Source organism: Pteronotus mesoamericanus, unplaced genomic scaffold (assembly GCF_021234165.1).
Source record: "Pteronotus mesoamericanus isolate MK-2021 breed Mesoamerican mustached bat unplaced genomic scaffold, CSHL_Meso_final scaffold_36, whole genome shotgun sequence".
NCBI classification, from domain to species: Eukaryota; Metazoa; Chordata; class Mammalia; order Chiroptera; family Mormoopidae; genus Pteronotus; species Pteronotus mesoamericanus.
Window position 1 is genome coordinate 10,221,694 of NW_026555313.1, and position 19,758 is coordinate 10,241,451.

A 19,758-nucleotide genomic window follows, 5' to 3' on the forward strand; every position below is an offset into this window, starting at 1 on the left:
GCTTTTCATTAATTCAGCTTTTATTCATGATTTCCCACATAGAATGTTTAGTAGTATAAAATCTTCATATTATTAAAGGCAGATAATGTTAAAGAAATGTACATATTAAGACAATTGTAAACTAAATTTGCAAAAGTGTAGATAGTATAATTTTTATGTTTTTCTTATAATTTCCTATTCTTATCCCTCAAGGATTCTTTGCCATCTTTTTATTTTTTTTGAAGTTTAGCTTTTTCAAGTACAAAGTAGGTTTTTATTGAGTCTCATTTTCTTTTGTTACCCCACGTGACACACATACCAAATCAAAACATCCTATAATTTCATTCTTTTCTATTCTCCATAGATATAATACATAAGTAACCTCTGCATTATCAAGGCTAACATGGAAAAAGCTAATCTCTCCATTTTTCCTGTGTTCCCAAGATTCAGAAGTTCATGTCGACAGTCTAACCCTATTTGGTACATGCCATAGGGTGATGCTTCCTCACTGCTGATACATCATTATAAACGTATGTCTTTGGAAAAAGGATGCTTATTTAACCCACGAACTTATTGTAAAGAGCAATCCTAAAACAATGACAGTATCTCTCAACAATGAATCATATCAAACAAAGCAGAGAGGCAGAGGCACATCGTTCTGACTGCGCGTGGCTAACATTGAATCAGCGCGCTATCTGTCACAGCCATCAAACCATCCTGTCCCCCTCCGTCTGATGTATTGGAATCTCACCACATGATGATTCAGTTTCTTGACTTTTCAGCTGGTGTTACTAGAACAGTGACCTCAGCATGTATTAATACAAAACAATGTTTTTTTCTTTAACCTGAAATCTTAAGCATAGAGACAGAGGAGAATTTAGAGGATTTGTAAGATTAAAAACTATACAAAATGCTATTTAACTTTAATATTTGTACTCCCCATTATTGTAGAAAATATAATCAACCATTTGGAAATATTTTCCATGAAGCTAGCTAATCTGAATAGTATGAAGAATAAAAAGAAGCTTTGTTGCCCTTAATGTTAGAAATGGAAATACATATCTAATTTTAATGCATGTATTAACAATAGTAGTCTATCCCTGTATCCTTTAACAAGCCTTTTGTTTACAACAGCATAATATAAAACAGTTTATTTTAATATCATTGCTGTTTTAAAAGTGGTACTTTTAAATTGCACTGAATTTCTCTGGGGAATATATCTGCATTTTGCTCAAATTGTATGATATGAATCATCTCAGAAAAATATGCATTTGTTAACACAATTATTAATAAATATTTACTGAATGTCTACCAAATACATCATATCATAGTAGGCACTATGGAGGATTCAAAGGAAAGTCAGATAAATGCTCTGCCCTCATGAAGTCTGAAGCCTGGAAAGAGAAATAAAGCATGTGAATAGATGACCATCATGTTAACCAGATAGTGGTAAGCATGCTAAATTAAACATCGTGCTTTGCAGATTCTAAGGACAGAAAAAATTCTAGTTAGGAGCATAAGGCACTGTATCTAAAGCCTAACAGGTTTTAACAATTTATATATAAGTGTTATTATAGCATATTGTTACTCTAGAATGTAGGTAAAATAAAAAGTAGTTTTAACATGAAGATTCTTTTTTTTAAAATTTTTATCTTTTGTTCAAATACATTTGTCTCCACCTTCCCGCCACCACCCTCCCCTTTCCTCACCCCCACCTCCTTCCCTCAATCCTTCTCCACTTTGGCTTTGTCCATGGGTCCGACATACATGTTCCCTGACTTGACCCTTCCCTTCCCTTTCCCTACCCCCCTCTCCTGCCCCCTTGACTCTGTTAGTTTCTTTTTTCTTTCAGGTTGTTGGTTAATATTTTCCTTGCTTGTTTGTTTTGTTGGTTAGGTTCCACTTCTTAAAAGCTAATCCATATGAGAATGATCACAAAGGAAGATGGTTCATCATCGATGAAGTACTAGTTTCAGTTAATGTGGATTTCTGAGATTCTGAATTCTTATAATGGTTTAGTTTTGCTACCAAAACAGCATGCAAGTTCGAACTAATTTTTCCGTGTCACCTGACAGACGATATTGATTGCATGTTTTGAAAGAACTGGAGTAACTCTTAGGCTGAGTTCTTATGCAAGAGTGAAATTGTGAAGTGTTTCCCCCAAAGAAATTTTGTAGTTGTCCATTGAAACACTAATGAAAGCTGTGCAATATTGACAGTGATGGATGTGAAATCAAAGCAGCAGAAAGATCATGCTGCTGTGAACAGTATGAGATGTGGAAGAGATGGATCAGAAACATTGTGTTAACTAGAACCTATCAAGGCCTGGGGCACCTACGAACACTACCCAAGAAACAGTGTATATGCAGCTACCCTGAATCTACTAAATACCTGTTGCTCTAAATCATGTTATTCCATTTCATCAGTAATACATATAGTCATTTTTAAGTAAATTTGGTTAAGTACATTAGTAGTGATGTTATCGAATACTTTTCAGGAATCTGTGTTTTTCCTCCATGTTTTATTAGGGCATATTATTTCTACCCATTTTTAAATAATATGTTTGATAATTTAGCCTTTTTTTAAAAACTAAAAATCACTATTCTTGCCCTGGCTGGTGTGTCTCAATTGGTACAAGTGTCGTCTCCTCAACCAAAAAGTTGCGGGTTTGATTCCCAGTCAGGGCATATACCCAGTTACAGGAAGACAACCAATCGATGTTTCTCTCTGGCATGGAGTTTTTCTCTTCTCTCTCTCTCTCTCCCTTCATCTCCGTATAGAAGCAATAAAAAAAATGTCCTCAGGTGAGGATTAAAAGAAATTTCTATTCTTCACGCTAATATTTCATAGTCTCTTTATAGATCTTGGTTTTTATTTTTTACACTTTTACCTCCATTAGATACCTTAAGTTTATGTCTTTTTAGAGAATTGCTTTCTCCCTTTATTCAACTTTCTTTGAATTATGAGAACTCGCTTTCTTCCTCTGACTTCCCAGGATAACATTCATGCTTCCTTTCCCTTTCTTATCATCTTTAACCTTTTTTATTAAGTGAAGTTGTGTGCATATCCTTTTTTATTATCTGTTCTCAGTTTTCAAATCAGTGTAGTGCACATAGCAGATTATCAACAAACAAACTTTTGAAGAAAAGTTTTTTTCAAGTTTATTAATGGAACTAGTAATGAATAAATGCAAAGTATATTTTTAAATTCTGTTTAAACAGATGTTACTAATTTTATTGATGAAGTACACTCATGGCATCTTTCAGTAACTGCAAAAAGGATCAGAGGCCTTTAGGCCCAGTGGAGGTTTCAGCATCACATCACAATCATAGGTCTTGTTGATGATCAGAGTCAACCATTTCTACACTTCACAGTGTTTATGAAAATAAGCAAAATAATATTGTGTGAAATAACCCAGAGAAACTCATCTTAGAAGAGTTGAGGATATCCCTCAACATTTTCCTTCAAAATTGTACAGTGTATAGTTTTAATTTATAATGATGATGCTGTCATATTTTCCACAATATAACCATGATAATCAAAGTCCATTAAATTGAAAAGGAATTATTAAATGAGGTAGTTTCTTTTATCAGAAAAGCTAAATGAACTTTGTAAAGTCATATGCCTCCTTTTTGATACAGCTGGGACTATTTGTCCAAGTCTCTTTAGTTTAATTCCAAACTTCTTCCACCGTTCGCAGTACCTTACTAATATAAAGAAAACAAAGAATCATAAAATTAGAAGATAGCAATAGGATTATGCTTTCTATGCCCTTTAGTTTACAGATGGCATCTTAACTTTCACTTAAATATGAAAATGAAAATAAGTCCATGTTTCCTGTATTCGTACATGGCTTGCATCTTATGTCACATTTGTCATGATTTGATTAATTCCATTAACAATGGCTACAGGTATTCAAAATGTTTGACATTTCGTAATTTAAAAAAAATTAGAATGATTGGAATAAATGATTAATGGAGAATATAGTTAAAGAATTCTTTATTGTTATGAGAATTTCAACATTTATATTAGTAAATAACTATATTTTAGCTTTTGAAATGTAATATAAGGTTTATTTGTAATAAACAGACTAATGTAAATTGTTCCTGAACATTCAGAAAAGGTAATGTAAGAAAAGACATTTGTTTTTACTTAAGAAGTTGGATATTTCATAAGAATTTCAAAATCATAAAAATGCAAAAAATAATTTACATTATCCTTGTAGTCTCAGAATTTCTTAGCAACACATTTAAAGTTGGTGCTTTATCCTGACAAGTATTTTAATTGAAAAAGTTATGTTACTGTGGTAGGCAATTTGAAAAATATACTTACAGCAAACTAAACTGTTAAAAACCCAGTGATCTTGCTATTGAATAATAAAAATATAAATATTAGTTTTACTTTAATAAAAACACTCATTTTTAAAGTTTGTTGTGCTGCTTTGGATTAAAATTTTATTTTAGCCATTTTCCCAATAATTATTAAAATACTATTTTAATTTGCCTGTAATAATTGAGTTTATGGATGTCAATAATTTAGTGAATTGTTTTTAAGTCTTTTATGTTTTTTCACTGTCTAACAATTGTAAATAACAATTTTATTATGTTTTGACTTATCTCCATTAGATATATTTCTAGAAAAATTACTGGGCAAGGAGGCATGGGTGTTTTAAAGGCTGTTGCCATGTCCTGTGAAGGTGTTTTCCAAATAAACATGCTTGGCCATCAATAGTGAGTGATGATGCCCTTTACATCATACTTTGTGCTGATTTTTATTCACTTTTAATTAGATAGATGACTAGTCACAGCTAATCATTTTCATTTTGTTTTGCTAACATACTTCTTAAAATTATATTTCTTTTGCTTAATTTTAATTTTCTATTCACTTAACATGTAAAAAGTGTCAAACAGAACATGTTTTGTAGCACTATTCTTCCCTTAATTATTATATTTGTTGTAAATCTCTATTTTCAAAATCATGAACATCACTTTGTAAGATTTAATGAGCACTTACAAATGTTTATGAGTGTTAATTTATCCAATATCTGTCATAATATTAAATAAGTAAAATAAAACACAGCTTTACCATTTCAATATAGAACTTTACTAACACTTAATAATTAATATAAAATAATTATTACTTCTATATGTTTAATAAAATTCCAAATTTAGCAACAATATTAACTTTTAATCTGTGAGTAATAATATTTAGATCTAGTGGTAGTTTAACCTAAATTGCTCTGTTGTATTAGTCTTTTTCTCTCCACTCACCCTTGTCATTACCTTTTCTTCAGATGTTGTTGCCTAGCTGTCTTTTCATTGATGTGCATTTTAGTAGTTACATGAGCAGAAAATTGAATATAATATTTTTGTTTACTGACTTAACTAAAGCTGGTATAGAGAACACTTAAATGGCAACAGACTTGGCAGGTAAGACATTTCTGATTTGGGAAGTTTTTTTTAAATCTCTCAAGAACGCTTAATATAACAAGATAGAGTATATTTTGCAAACATATGGGCAACCATATAATATCATTCTATGTCATTCCTAATTTTGTTGATGTGAATCCTAAGGGCTCTTTCATGTTATTCATCACTTTCACTAAAACCCATGCACTGTTAGCCGCCTCTCTATCCTTCAGTACCATGTTGGAGCAGAAATGTTCTCCAGTCCATGTTGAGCAATGTTACTTGTGGTCTGTTTCTTACAAGACATAAAACTGCCCTTTACAACCCTTTTTCTGTGCTTTCACAGGAATCCGCAGTTGAGGGAGGAGAAGTGAGCCACTTACGGAAACTTAATATTCAGGAAAAAAACTATACACCTTAACTCTGTTAAATATTATGGTGATATTCTATCCATGCAGTTGGGTGACACCCAACATTCCTTGGAAAGTTAAGGGGTGATCCTTATTCCTAAATCTTGACAGTCATATAAAAGTGGCAAAGGCATTAACTGGAATACCATCAACATTATCAATTCTTCTGCAAATACTTAACTGGTACTGTAAGACTTTCTCACCTATCCACCCAACCAGTAAAGTTCTAGAAAAAAACTAAATAAAACAGATATGTCTAAAGTGATCTGGACCACATGTCTTCATCCTAAGGAGATATAATAAGAGTACATTGGCATAAGATAAACATAAAATGAAGAAATTCTCTTTGTACTGAAAATAAGGAAAGGGTAGCCCATACCACAGAATCATAATGTATTACAGGTATTACTTTACCTAGGCAAAAGAGGATGAATGCTGACCCTTCATATATGTCACGTAAATTGATTGGAAAGTGAAATGTATAAGAAACATGAAATTGTTTCTAGAAGACTCTACTAACAAAATCTACGTAGATATAAGGCTTGGGAGCTAAGCAGTGGGTGGCCCACAGAAGAAACAAGAAACTCCTAATTTAAGACATACACCCTACACCAGCCAGACAATTTCAGGTGCAGCAGAATTGAAAAGAAGTGATGTGGTTAGGCTATTTTGGTTTGCTGATTCAGCTTCTTAATCAGGAACTGCAGCATGAAGGCAAAGCTGAACCAGGAAAGATATAAACAAAAAGAAGCAAGAGAATAAACTTTGTAGCTGCAAAAAGAGGACTGCACAAGTCCAGTTAAAAAGGATTTTGTGACATAATATCTTGCTTGATTGGGTGACTACGCCAAAGCTGAAGAGTGAAAAAAATCCAGATATGTTCTTTGTCAGATGAGTCAGCTGATTTGGAAAGAATATGGGCAGAAGTAACAACTAGAATACAGCTGCCCATTGCCTCAAGCCTTGCTTATGCCCTCCTTCAAGTAACAGGGTAACTAAATAAAGCCCCAAGTTGAAAGAATAAGGAAAAGATTCCAAGAACATCTGTTTAAAAAAGGAACGGAAATAAATGATGATCTATCAAGACTATTTTGGGACAATTAACAGGGTTGGGTGGGTCTTCCCAGATTTATCAGTAATGAATATTAAAAAAAAACAAAAGCAAAAAAAACGCAATGGTAACTCTAAAATTTTTGTTAAAAAATATGCAAAAGGGAATATAGTATAGCATACAAAAGACAAATGAGAAGTATGTGTTTAAATAGATATCAAAAAAATTAGAAAACATTATAAAATCAGGCTTTTGATTTTTAAGAAAATTAACCATGAATTCTGTGAAGTGAAGCAGAGACAAGAGACTTCAAGAGATAAAAGGAAGCAGGCAAAATTAACTAAATCACTGGATGATAAAAGGAAAATCATTTCAAAATTTAACCCATATTAGCAACACCAACAACTGTATTAGCATTTTTTAAAAGTTGAATAAAACATAAAGATAATAGAGTGGAGAAAATAGCACACAATGTAGAGTTACAGAACCTAAGTAATGATGGAGTAGATGTTATAGCTTTGAAAGATAATGTTGATTGAATACATAAATAAATGGCACTTCTGAAGACAGGAAGAAAATGCAATAACTGGCAAAAGAAACCTTATCTAGAACAATGTTCTTAAGAAACTATCTATGCAAAGTGTTTGTTTTTTAAAATATATTTTATTGATTATGCTATTACAGTTGTCTCAATCCTTCCCCCTCTACCCCCTCCACTAATTCCCCCCCATTTCCTCTGGCAATCCCTGCTTAGTTCATGTCCATGGGTCATGCATATAAGTTTTTGGCTACTTCATTTCCTATACTATCTTTCTTTTTTTAGTATAAAATTTTTGTATTTAGAATTAGCCAGCTGGACTCAGTTTAGATGATCCCAATTTTGTTGGCAACATCCAAAGCATCATAGTCTGGAGCCAGTCGAACATATGTCTTCTTCTCCCCAACAGGCCTGATCAAGGTGTTGACCTTGGCCACATCAATGTCATACAGCTTCTTCACAGCCTATTTGATCTGGTGCTTGTTGGCCTTGACATCCACAATGAACACAAGTGTATTAGTGTCTTCTATCTTCTTCATGGCTGACTCCGTAGTCTGGGGGAACTTGATGATGGCATAGTGGTCAAGCTTGTTTCTCCTGAAAGCGCTCTTCCGAGGATATTTAGGCTGCCTTCAGAGCCGCAGTGTCTTAGGTCTCCGGAAGGTGGGAGACATGCAGATCTCTTTTTTGTGTGTGTGTGGCTGTGGATGCCTTTTAGCACTGCTTTCTTTGCTTTCAAAGTCTTTGCCTTGGCTTCGGCTTTGGGGCGGGGGCGGGCAGAGGCTTCCTTCTTAGCTTTCGGCGCCATCTTCTTGAAAAGCTCCTATACTGTCTTAACATCCCCCTGCCTATTCTGTACCTACAAATTTGTGCTTCTTAATCCCTGTACTTTTCTCCCATTCTCCCTCTTCCCCCTCCCAAGTGGTAACCATCCAAATGATCTCCATATCTGTAGTTCGGTTTCTGCTCTTTTTGTTTGCTCAGTTTTTTAGATTCAATTGTTGATAATTGTGAATTAATTGCCATTTTTATGTTCATAGTTTTGATCTTTTTCTTTAATAAATCACTTTAACATTTCACATAATAATGGCCTGATGATGATCAACTTCTTTAGCTTTACCTTGTCTGGGAAGCACTTTATCTGTCCTTCCATTCTAAAAGATACCTTTGTTTGATTCTAAATAGTAACTTGGTTGTAGGTCCCAGCTTTTCATCACTTTGAATACTTCTTGCCAGTCCCTCCTAGCCTGCAAAGTTTCTTTTGAGAAATCAACTGACAGTCCTATGGGACTTCTTTGTAGGTAACTAACTGCTTTTCCCTTGCTGCTTTTAAGATTATCTCTTTTTCTTTAAACTTTGGCATTTTAATTATGATGTGTCTTGGTGTGGTTCTCTATGTCCATGTTGTTTTGGACTCTCTGTGCTTCCTGGACTTGTGTGTCTATTTCCTTTGCCAAATTAGAGAAGTTTTCTTTGAATATTTTTTCAAATAAGTTTTCAATTTATTGTTCTTTCTCTCCTGGCACCCCTATGATTCAAATGTTGGTACTTTTGAAGTTGTCCCAGAGGCTTAATTACCCTATCCTCAATTTTTTAATTCTGTTTTCTTCTTTCTGTTCCTATTGAATTTTTTTTTCTTCCTTGTGTTCCAATTTATTGATTTGATTCTCAGCTTCATCCACTCCACTGCTTATTCCCTGTAATTTTTTCTTTATTTCACTTAATGTAACCTTTATTTCTGTCTGGGTCTTTCTTCATGCAGTTGAAATACCCAGTGAGTTCCTTGAGCATCTTAATAACTAGTGTTTTGAACTCTGTGTATGATAGATTGTTTATCTCCACTTGGTTTAGTTCCTTTTCCAGAGTTTTGATCTGTTCTTTTATTTGGGCCATATATCTTTGTCTCTTCATTTCGACAACCTCCCTCTGTTCCTTTCTGTGTGTTAGGTAGAGTTGCTTTGACTCCCTGTCTTAGTAGTGTGGCCTATTGTAGAAAAGTACACCTGTATGTTGGATGGGGCAGAGCCTTATCTCCTGAGCTGGGCAACCAGTGTGGCCCAGGAGATGGAGTCTCAGATACAGCATTGATGCTTTGTGGCTCTGTGTCAGGGAGGGCTCCGAGTAGGAACAATGATTGATGCCTGGCCTCTGGAATTTTTTCTGGGAGGGAGCTGTCCACCAGCTCTTGCCTTGCTGCCAGATACCTTAGTTTCTCCCCATATGCCACTGGTGCCCTTCAAACTGCTGGAGCCCAGAGAGCATGAGTCTGTGTAAGTCCTAAGATTGCTGCAGACGCTTTAAGAGGAGACTCCTGAGAATCCTGCAGTTTTTTCAGCCCCACTGGTTTTTACAGCGAGAAGTTATGGGGACTTACCTTCCTGGCATTGGAACCCTGGGCTGGGGGGCCTGGTATGGGGCTGGGATCTCTCACTTCCAAGATTCCCCTCCCAATTTTTATCCACCACATGTGGGTGTGGGACTTCCCATTCCATGTCTCTCTCTTCACCCCTCCCACCCATCTGAGTGAATGTGATTTCTTTAATTCCTTGGTTGTTGGGCTTCCATACAGTTTGATTTTCTGATCATTTTAGTTGATAGTTGTTTTGTAGTGTAGCTGTAATTTTTGCTGTGGTTTTGCAAGGAGATGAACCATGTTTACCTATGCCTCCATCTTGACCAGAAGTCTAAGAGTTTATTATATTGTTAGAAAATTCAATAGAACGTGGCTGAGATATACTCTGGTCAACAGTTTGAAGCTGGGGTGAAGAAATATTCCTATAGGCCATGAGGAAAAATGGAGGTCACCTACAAAAAAAAATATATCAGGTTGCTCTCACACACCTTCTTAGCAATATTAGCTAAGAGAAAGCAATGTGACATAATCTACAGTTATTGTGGGAAAAAACAGTTAGTTAAGCATGTGTTACCAAGCTACGTGGTTACTTCAATATACAAACAATATCAAACATGCAATAATTTAGGACATAAATGACCAGTTACCGCTTCCTAAAAGTAATATTATAAAATGTATTTCAATAAAGTTTTATAAAATACTTAAACTTAGTAGGAAATTTATGGTATTCAAGATATGTAGATAAATATAATTATTTAAATACTATTAGTCATAAAGCTCTAATTGTTCAAAGTGGAAGCAGGTTTAGTTCTTGATATATAGTATAAACTAATATTAAATATATTTCACTATTACAAAAAGACAATATGTTTACAAAAATGAACAACAGAAAGAAAATGACAGAGGGGATGGAAGTATGATAACAGACACTGTTAATAACTGAAGTCAATACAATAAGAAATAAGCATATTATGTGGAGGTAACTACCAGATCACATTTTTCCCCAGGTTACTAGTGGAGAAAAGGCTAAAGAACGTATAAATCATAGAAAAAGATAGAAAATAAAGAAAATCAAGAAAATAAAAAATATGGAATAAGACAATAGAAAGTGGACATTTTTATTAAAAAAATTTTATATTGCCAATTATTAGGAACGGTTTCTTACAATATATAGGAATAGCATTTTATACTCTGAAAAGGACACAATATATTCAAATGTCTCAGAGAGTTTAAAAAGATAATATTTATAAAAATAGTAAGAAATACAAAGAGAAGAAAACAGGGAATAAGAGAGGGAGAGAGAGAGAGAGAGAGAAAGATTCTGGAGGAAAAAAAAGGGGAGAAGTAAGGAAGGTGGGAAGGAAAAAATTAATTATAACAAGGAAAACCAACATGGATGCACCACTTTTGTAAGCTTTCAGCTTGTGCCTAATAGCTCATTTAATTCTTTTTACCCTTTGAATAGGGTCTATTATCATTGGCATTTTACACATCACAGAAGAGAAAGCTAACAGGTTTTCCTAAGGTGTCACAGCTTATGGAAGGCAAGAATGAGGTCCAGTTTAGGCAACCTGACTTTACTGCCCATGATCCTCACTCTCATGCACATACTATAATGCTGATCAGACAAAGTGGATGTCATTGCAAACAGCATTAAATAAGATGAGAAAGGTCAAGCTAATTCCATCAGACCCATTGCACCGCCGCCGTCCGCCCAGTTACTAACCATCCCACCTTGTGAGGAGCTGTTGCCCAGGCTCCCTAGAGTCACCCTCGTTGCAACCATGAGCAGCTAGGCTGGGAGCCAGAGGCTGCCTACCCCCGACTCTAAGCAATGCAGACACCAAGCCGTGCGTCTGAGGGCAGCAGTGAAAGGACTGGAGGCCAGAGAGGTCTCACATATCTCATATATGAGGACTGCCAGGGTTGGAGGGAGTGAGAGGGACAAGATGTTCATTGCAAAGCAGGTTTTGGGAACAGTAAGATGGTTCAATGTACGAAACATATATAGTTTCATCGGCAGGAATGACACTAAGATGTATTTGTGCACCGGACTGCCATAAAGAAGAATAACCCCAGAAAGTACCTTGCAGTGAAGCAGATGGAGAGACTATGGAGTCTGATGTTGAAGGAGAAAAGGGTGGAGGCCACAAATGACAGGCCCCAATGGAGTCAGAGTACAAGGCAGTACATACGCAGCAGACTGTAACCATTATAGATGCTATGCATTACTGCTGGGGTTCTCCTCGAAATAAACAGTGGAATTGCCAGAATCGTGAGAGTGGAAAAAAGAATGGAGGATTGGAGAATGCTCCAGAAGCCCAGGCTGAACAGTGCCAGGCCTATGGCAAGTGAGGGTTCCCACCTTACTACACAGGGAGACCCTATTGGTGTCCACCACAGGATTCCAACCCTCCTGTGCAGGGAGAAGTGATGGCGGGTGCTGCCAACCAGGGCGCAGGAGTACAAGGTAGACCAGTGAGACAGAAATATGTATATATATATATTTTATATATTATATATATGGGGCTATACACCAGATTCCACAGGGACCCTCCTCACCAAAGACAGCCTAGAGAGGACAGCAATGAAGAAGATAAGGAAAATGAAGATGAGGCCCAAGGTCACCAACCACCTCAATGTCAATACCATGGCAACTTCAATTACCGATGCAAACCCCCGCACACAGAAAGAAATCCTTAAACCACCAGATGGCAGAGAGACAGAAGCAGCTGACCCATCAACTGAGAATTCATCCCTTTCCTAGGCTGAGCAAGGTGGGGCTGCATAAATGCCAGCTTACCATCTCTACCATTATCCAGTTTAGTCATCCAACAAGAAGAAATGAATATGAAATTCCAACAGTAAGAAAGGAACAAAAGATTGGAGCTGAAGGCCTTAAATGGTTGCCTTTTGCCCATTGACAAGGTAACTAGAATTATCTTCCCTATGTATGTAATCTGAGGTTTTTATTATTTTTTACCTAAAAACATCTCTTTTTGGTAAAGGCATTTTGTTTTAAGGCCTGATTTTTCTCAATGTACCTTAAAAGATTTTTAAATTGTTACACACCTGCTCAAGTTCAGATTTTTAAGAACCTTATTCTTAATTTGTAATAAAAGTTTACAACTTGATTTTTTAAAAAAGTCAGCAAACTGCAAGCACCTGTTAATAAGTATTTTTAAAAAGATAAGAAAGGTCACTTGCTAATTAGAACTCTACAAATTATAAGTCACAGTGAAGATCTTCTGATTCTTCAGACACCATATTATTGACATATATAAAGCAAATAATTGTAAAATAGATTAGAAAGAAAGAAATATAAATGCATTCATAATAATAAACCATAATAGATTAGAAAAGGAATAAATCTATAATGTATTTAAATATATAATTTTCTTCAATTTGGATTAGCTAAATATTTCTGAGACACTTTTGGCATTTTCATTTATAAGGTCTTTGAATAATTAAGGATAGAACTTAAATTCATTTACAAAATAATGTGTGTTATTGAAATTATTTCATCCAATTCTTGGCCTTTGATTATATTTTAGTAATGTTTATTATTATTCCATTTGTCTGACAGTTCTTCTATTTGACAAATTTTGAGATAGGAATAAAGCACTTTGGCTTACATTTTGTTACATATTAACATTGGCTTATGAATGTCATCTTTATTTATTGTCATAACTAAAAATAGCCTATGCAAAAGCATATGCCTATTTATAACAAATTAACTAAATTCAAAAGAAACTAAAAGTTAAGCCTTGTGAGATTTCATGCATCAGCTTAATCAATGTACAACTAGGGGAAGTTTAAATTGGTTTAAGCTTTCTGAAACACAACTTTATTATATTTATCAATAACTTTTAAATATTTATAATTTCTGGCCATAAATTAGTAAATACTTCAGCAATGTGGAAGTAGATTTCAGCATTATTTATAATATTGAAAATTTGATTACAACCTAAAGGTACAAATATAGTGGAATGACTTGAAATAATGAATCACCCACACAGTCAACTCATATGAAAAGGCAGAAAGGATGATACTAATAATTTTGTGTTACCTAATAAAATAGTTTTTAGAGAAAATATTAAGATAAATATGAGACTCCAAAAAAATGTATATAACATTATCTCAACTACATAAACAATTAAATGAGGAGTTTAAGGAAAAATTTCCAGTTTATTTATTCAATCTTTCTGAATGTTAGGAAAATAAATAAATGATGTTTCAATAAATTGTTCTATAAATGTTACAAAATTAAAATTTGAATATAGTGGAAATATTTTGCTTTTGCAAGTTTTACCTTTCTGGAGAGAGGGACTGTCAGATAAAATAAAGCAGATTTTTCTTTATTATGAAAATAATGCAGCAGGAATTCCTAGCATCTACACCACCTTTTAGGCTTCCTTATATTTAAAGTAATTCCTGAGAATGGAAAATAGGACACCAATTATGAAAATGTATAAGATTTAAATATTTTATTATATAACAACCAAAAAGTATAAAACAAGTTTCTATTATTGAAAAAGACTTGACAACAATATAAAACTCTTAAACATCAAGACAAAGTCTTTACAATCTGCACAGGGAGTTTTAACTGTTAGCATACTTAAGAATCTCTGAGTGGAGCGGAGAGACACTTTTTAATGATATGAATTCCTGGACTTTACCTCAAATATATTGATTCAGCTGGTCTGGGATAGGGCACAAAAACTATAGCTTTTAACGAGTATTTAGGCCACTTATTCAGATGGTACATGAAGCATGTTTACTTTAAACTTTCAAATTACAAGCTGGCTTTTCTTGTAGAAATCTCAGGAAAGAGAATATTGTATATAAATGTCTCACTAAAATAGATGCTGTATAAATAGTATATAAGTTATCTTCAAACAGGCCCTTCTAAGAGAAAAATTGTATCAGTCAATAAAGTAGACCCAATTCTGAAAATATATGGCTATTAGAGCAAAAATTCTACAATTTAACTGATTAAAACCAGAAACTTATAAGACATACAAATCTTATAACTTGTATATTTTAAAAATGAAATTTCAGGCAGATCAGTAAATATAAGCAGAAAAAAATCATAGCATTGGTAAACATAGAAATTCACAAAATATGAATTTTCATGCTTAATTTATAGTCAATGAAAATACTATTCTGCAAAGACAATCAATGTAAATACTTCAAATACTACTTTCTTCAAATAATGTCACACTTTGAATTGGCATGCAATGCCTTTGTAACACACAGCTATGTTGAGAGGCCTGAAGCATGTGTACTGAATACTTACGTTCTAAATTTGTGGTTCCCAAACCTGCGTCCCAATCACCTGAGATATTTATAAAAATAAACAGATATATCAATTCAGAAATGGTGGTGAGGAAATGGAAGGAAGGAGAAGGACACAAAAATCTCAACTTCTTTTTAGAAAAACGGATAATTTTGATGATCGCTCATGTTTGAGGAACACTTTTCTAGATATAACTGGGTGGGATGTACTTGAACCGTTTAAGTCCATCTTTAATGAAGACCCATATTTTGGCTTCATTAGGTAGAGAAGAGAGTTTCTCAAATTGTTTATGACACTTTGATAACACTTTATATCATTACCATTCACTGCAGTGTTTTCCTTAGCACACTTTTGTTTGCAGTTGTGTTGATTTGGCTCAATAGATAGTAACCATTTTAGTAGCCTGTTGTCATTTATCATCCCCATATCAGCTTTTCTGTAATTTGAATTGCTACAATGCCAAAAGAATGACTAATGCGAGTCTCTGAGCTAATTAATGGGGGTGTCACTTTAAGTCCAATACAGTAATTAAGTATTGCTGATGAAACAGGTCCCAATTTCACACACAAAGTGGGCCATTTTACCAACCTTTAACTTAATTTGGAGCTTCAAATAATATTGATGCCAGAGATGCATGTTCCACAAAGGAGGGGCTGTTTTGATATTTTACAGTTATTATTAGGCATAAAGATTCCTTTTCTATAAGGGACACTAAGACAATTACAGAAAAACTCTATGCCCTTAAAAAGGAATTGAAATTTAATATTATTTAAAGAGATATATTCAACATCCCATTGTATTGAGAAATCAATGTTTTTTAAAATTTTTTATCCTAATCCTTTTTTTCATTATTGTATTTTTTCCATTATCACTTAGTCCCCTTCCCCCCCCGCCGACCACAACATTCATTACACCATTGTCCCTGTCCATGAGTTCTTTTTCCTCAATCTCTACACCCTTAACTTCCCCCCACCCTTAGCTGTCAGCCTGCTCTCTATGAGTCTGTCTATATTTTCCTTGTTCTTTAGATTCCGCATTTGAGTAAAATCCTGTGGCATTTGTCTTTCTCTGGCTTATTTCACTTAGCATAATGTTCTCAATGTTTGTTTTTTTTAATCAACAAGCAATAAACATATAAAACATAGTTATCTTTCAGATGACCCTAAGTTGAAATAGGAATGATTAAAAGAAAAAAGGGAAATGGGACTATTGAGAGACAGCATTCCCGGGAAGACACAAACAACTGGGAGAATATCTCTACGTCCTCGTCAGATTCCTTATCTAGGCTGCACTTCTCAAGGGCTTAATTTTTGTCTAGATATTTTCCATTTTATCATAGGCTTCCAGTGTAACTAGTAATATGAGGACATCAACTCCTAACTCTGAGGGATTTTTTCAAATATGTTTCTTTATTTGTACTTAAGATGAATGAGAAGAGGAATAGACTAGCCACCCAACGGTCTTAGAAAATTGGTTCTCCAGGTGATGTAAAGCCTCCTCCATTCAGAGAAGTTCAGAGAAGAAAAATGGTCTATTTTTTTAATGACAATATTAGGTCATGCTTATCCGTACATAAATCCAGGGTATTGATCGATCCAATATTATGCTACACTGACCAACCAACCAGGTCATATTCAGTTGAATGTCCATGACGATTTCCCAGAAAAAGCTTCCTGAGTGAACCTAGTACAGTCAGTGCTGTGATAGAATGGTATCCAGGATGTGAAAATGGATGGAGGAAGAAAAGTTAGGAAGCATGATGTCAAGAAAAGCATCCTAGAGGTAATATATTTAAATCTTGGAGAATGAATAAAAACAAGTGGGTTGGAAAGATGGTCTGTGAGAAGTGTTTTGAGTTGCTCTTTGTTTTTATTCCATTTTCATTTGTTCAATTCCATTTTGTAGGAAAAAATGGTTTGAAAATAATAAGAATAATAAGAACAATAATGTTATCTGTATAACATTATGTGTGTTAAGATAACATTATAGACTATATTGTTCACAGTGCTAATTTCCCTCTCTACTTATTCTAGCTTTTGGGAGGGGGGTGTGGTTTAGAAGTAAGAAGGAGGACGAACAATTATGATATTGATTTTGTAAAATTACTAGTCACCCAAATCACACATCCCCAATGACCAGGAGAATGTCCTAGTCCAGGACTTTCTTCTATGCGGGAGTGACCACCAGATAAATCAGCATGGCAGCATGGCCTGCGTACATTTCTTACAAAGACTGAAAAAACCCTCAGGGGAAGTAACAGGTCTGAATATCTAGTAAGTTTCTGAACAAGAAGGCTCAGGACACAGCACAAAAATCCAAGCTCAAAAGCACTGCCCTTTGTCCTTGTCTTTTGTCCCACTCCCAAACCCCTGATAAACTCCTCCTCTGCCCTCTCCAAGGTGGAACTACTGAGATAATTTATACTTCTTTCCCTAATATATTTATTTAATTTGCATCTGGCTTTTCTCTTTCTAATGTCACTAATAAAAGGATGGGTGTTTGAGCATGGCAACCAGCAGGGGGCTTGTGCAACCAAACTTTGTAGAGATCTCTTTCTTAATTGTGACCAGAGCAATATCCAGGTCATATAATTCTCTTGGTATTCTCTCCAAATTACTATCACTCCCTTTTCCCTTTCTAAATAGGTTTTTATTAATAATAGAATTATAATTTATGAGAGACTTCTTTTTTATATATACTATAATTATTCTTTTAATACAAGAGGTTTCTTGATTCTTTGGATATTATCACGTAAGGCAAATAACTGTAAATAACACTGTGACAGAAGAATTATTTCTGCATTACTAATGTCAATGGGAGAGACCTGCTGGTTCTTCTTGCTGGCACATGTAAAGAATTACATACCTGCAAATCTTTTAATGCACAGTCAGAGTTTATTAGTGATACGCTCCCATGGAAGAGAACAGCCCTAGCTGAGATGGGGAGGGGGAAGGCTCAGGGCAAAGCAGGGCAGCAAAAGTAAGAACAGCTGAAGGCTGGGGTGTCAAGGCTCCCGGGAGGCCTGAGGCTGGGCGGCCAGAGCGCCCAGAGCGCCCAGCGCTCCAAGAGAGCGAGTCCTTTGTTCTGAGGACTTACATAGTTGGTAGGATGGGAGTAAAAATGTTACATATTGATTAACAGGTGAGTGTGGTGTCAGTTTTCTTGGGGGAATGTGACTCCCCAAACTTAGGTATGTGTGGGGGTCTGTTAGTCTGAATCCTTATCTTGCTCCAGACTCCATTTGTTCATCTTGTAAAACAGATACTTGACAGGAGGCTGTTAATTAAAATTGAGACAATTACCCAAAGTTATTTATGGGTTGCTTCTTTGGGCGCTGTGGACCCTCTCCCACATTTTAGGCTTTGGGATGAAAGCACGGTTTCAAGGCCTTCTTTCCCAGGTAGTGGAAACGTTACATAGAATTTCAAGGACTTCCTCCTTCCTTGCTGACATAGTGTTTCTTGTGATGTTGGAACACCTGGCAACATTATCAGACCAGGCTCAGGACGACTGAGTGAGTGGGTGAAACATATCTTCCCCCTCCTTCCTGCCTTGGTCTACTATTCATTCCGCCTAAGTGATAAAAGGCGTTTCCTGGCAACCAGGATGCTAGACGCTGGCCAGTAACAGCGGTGCAGCCTCAGAGTTGTTCCCATGCTGTCTCCTGCCTCACTAAGACTTTAGGTAGTCACATCTATTCTTGTGTACAGTAAGAGAAAATTTCTCTAATACTTTTAGATTTTATGTTTATTTCCCTTAAAGTATTTCCAATTAATGTAGTTATTGAGGTTTCTCATTGCAATTAGTTTATCAAAAATAGGAATGTGTTTACAGTTTGTGATGTCTTTAAAAAATAATATCCCCATGTATTTTATATTCATAGCCATCCAAAGAGGAAACAACTTGATTTACAAAGAAAAAAAATTGTATGTTAGACTGAATTGGTGGTGGAAGACTCTCTATCAGAAAACATGTACTTATTAATTCAATAATGAACCAGAGAGAAGAATGTATATACTAAAGGTACAGTGATAATTGATTGAAATGGTTTAGAGTCCTGAGTCTAAACTACCATTTGATCTGTGCATTTAAGAAAATGGGTTTATATCTCTAGGAATAAAAAAAAGGAGTATAAATTAAGGATGTGCAGGCTGTAAATCCTAAAGGCTAAGAGAGGCCATAGAAAATGTATAGAGAACCAAGGAAACAACACTGGTAGGTATGACAACCCTCAGTTCCAGCAGTTAACGCCAAAATAAACCAAATATACCTTAAGAAAATAATTATTAGTTTGTGTACACTTAAGTTTTTCCATTTCTCTTATTTGTAAGAATTATATTATTAAAAAATATTTGACAGCCCTGACTGGTGTGGCTCAGTGGATTGAGGGCCGGCCTCCAAACTAAAGGGTCGCTGGTTCCATTCCCGGTCAGGGCACATGCCTGGGTTGTAGACCACATCCCCATTTGGGGGTGCACGAGAAGCAACCACACATTGATGTTTCTCTCCTCTCTCCCTCCCTTCCTTACTCTCTAAACATAAATAAATAAATAAGTCTTTAAAAGTATTTTACAAATATGGAGATACATTTTTCTTTTCCTTGGTTAATAAAGGAATATTGTGATTCTTAGATGTATTATTGGCCTTCTGTTAATTTGTCCTTAGTATTCTTGGTTAAGAACTGTTAACATTAATGTTAGAAATGACTGCAAAACCTGGA

The 19,758-nt window shown here is 35.1% G+C and overlaps 1 protein-coding gene and 1 pseudogene across 9 annotated transcripts in view; one reads left to right on the forward strand and one right to left on the reverse strand.

Moving 5' to 3' along the window:
• The window catches only part of GRIA4 (glutamate ionotropic receptor AMPA type subunit 4), a 386,291-nt gene that overhangs the window by 27,705 nt on the left and 338,828 nt on the right, over nucleotides 1–19,758 (forward strand). The gene's annotated exons all lie outside the window — the stretch shown is intronic.
• Nucleotides 7,693–8,194, reverse strand: LOC129086018 (60S ribosomal protein L23a-like; annotated as a pseudogene).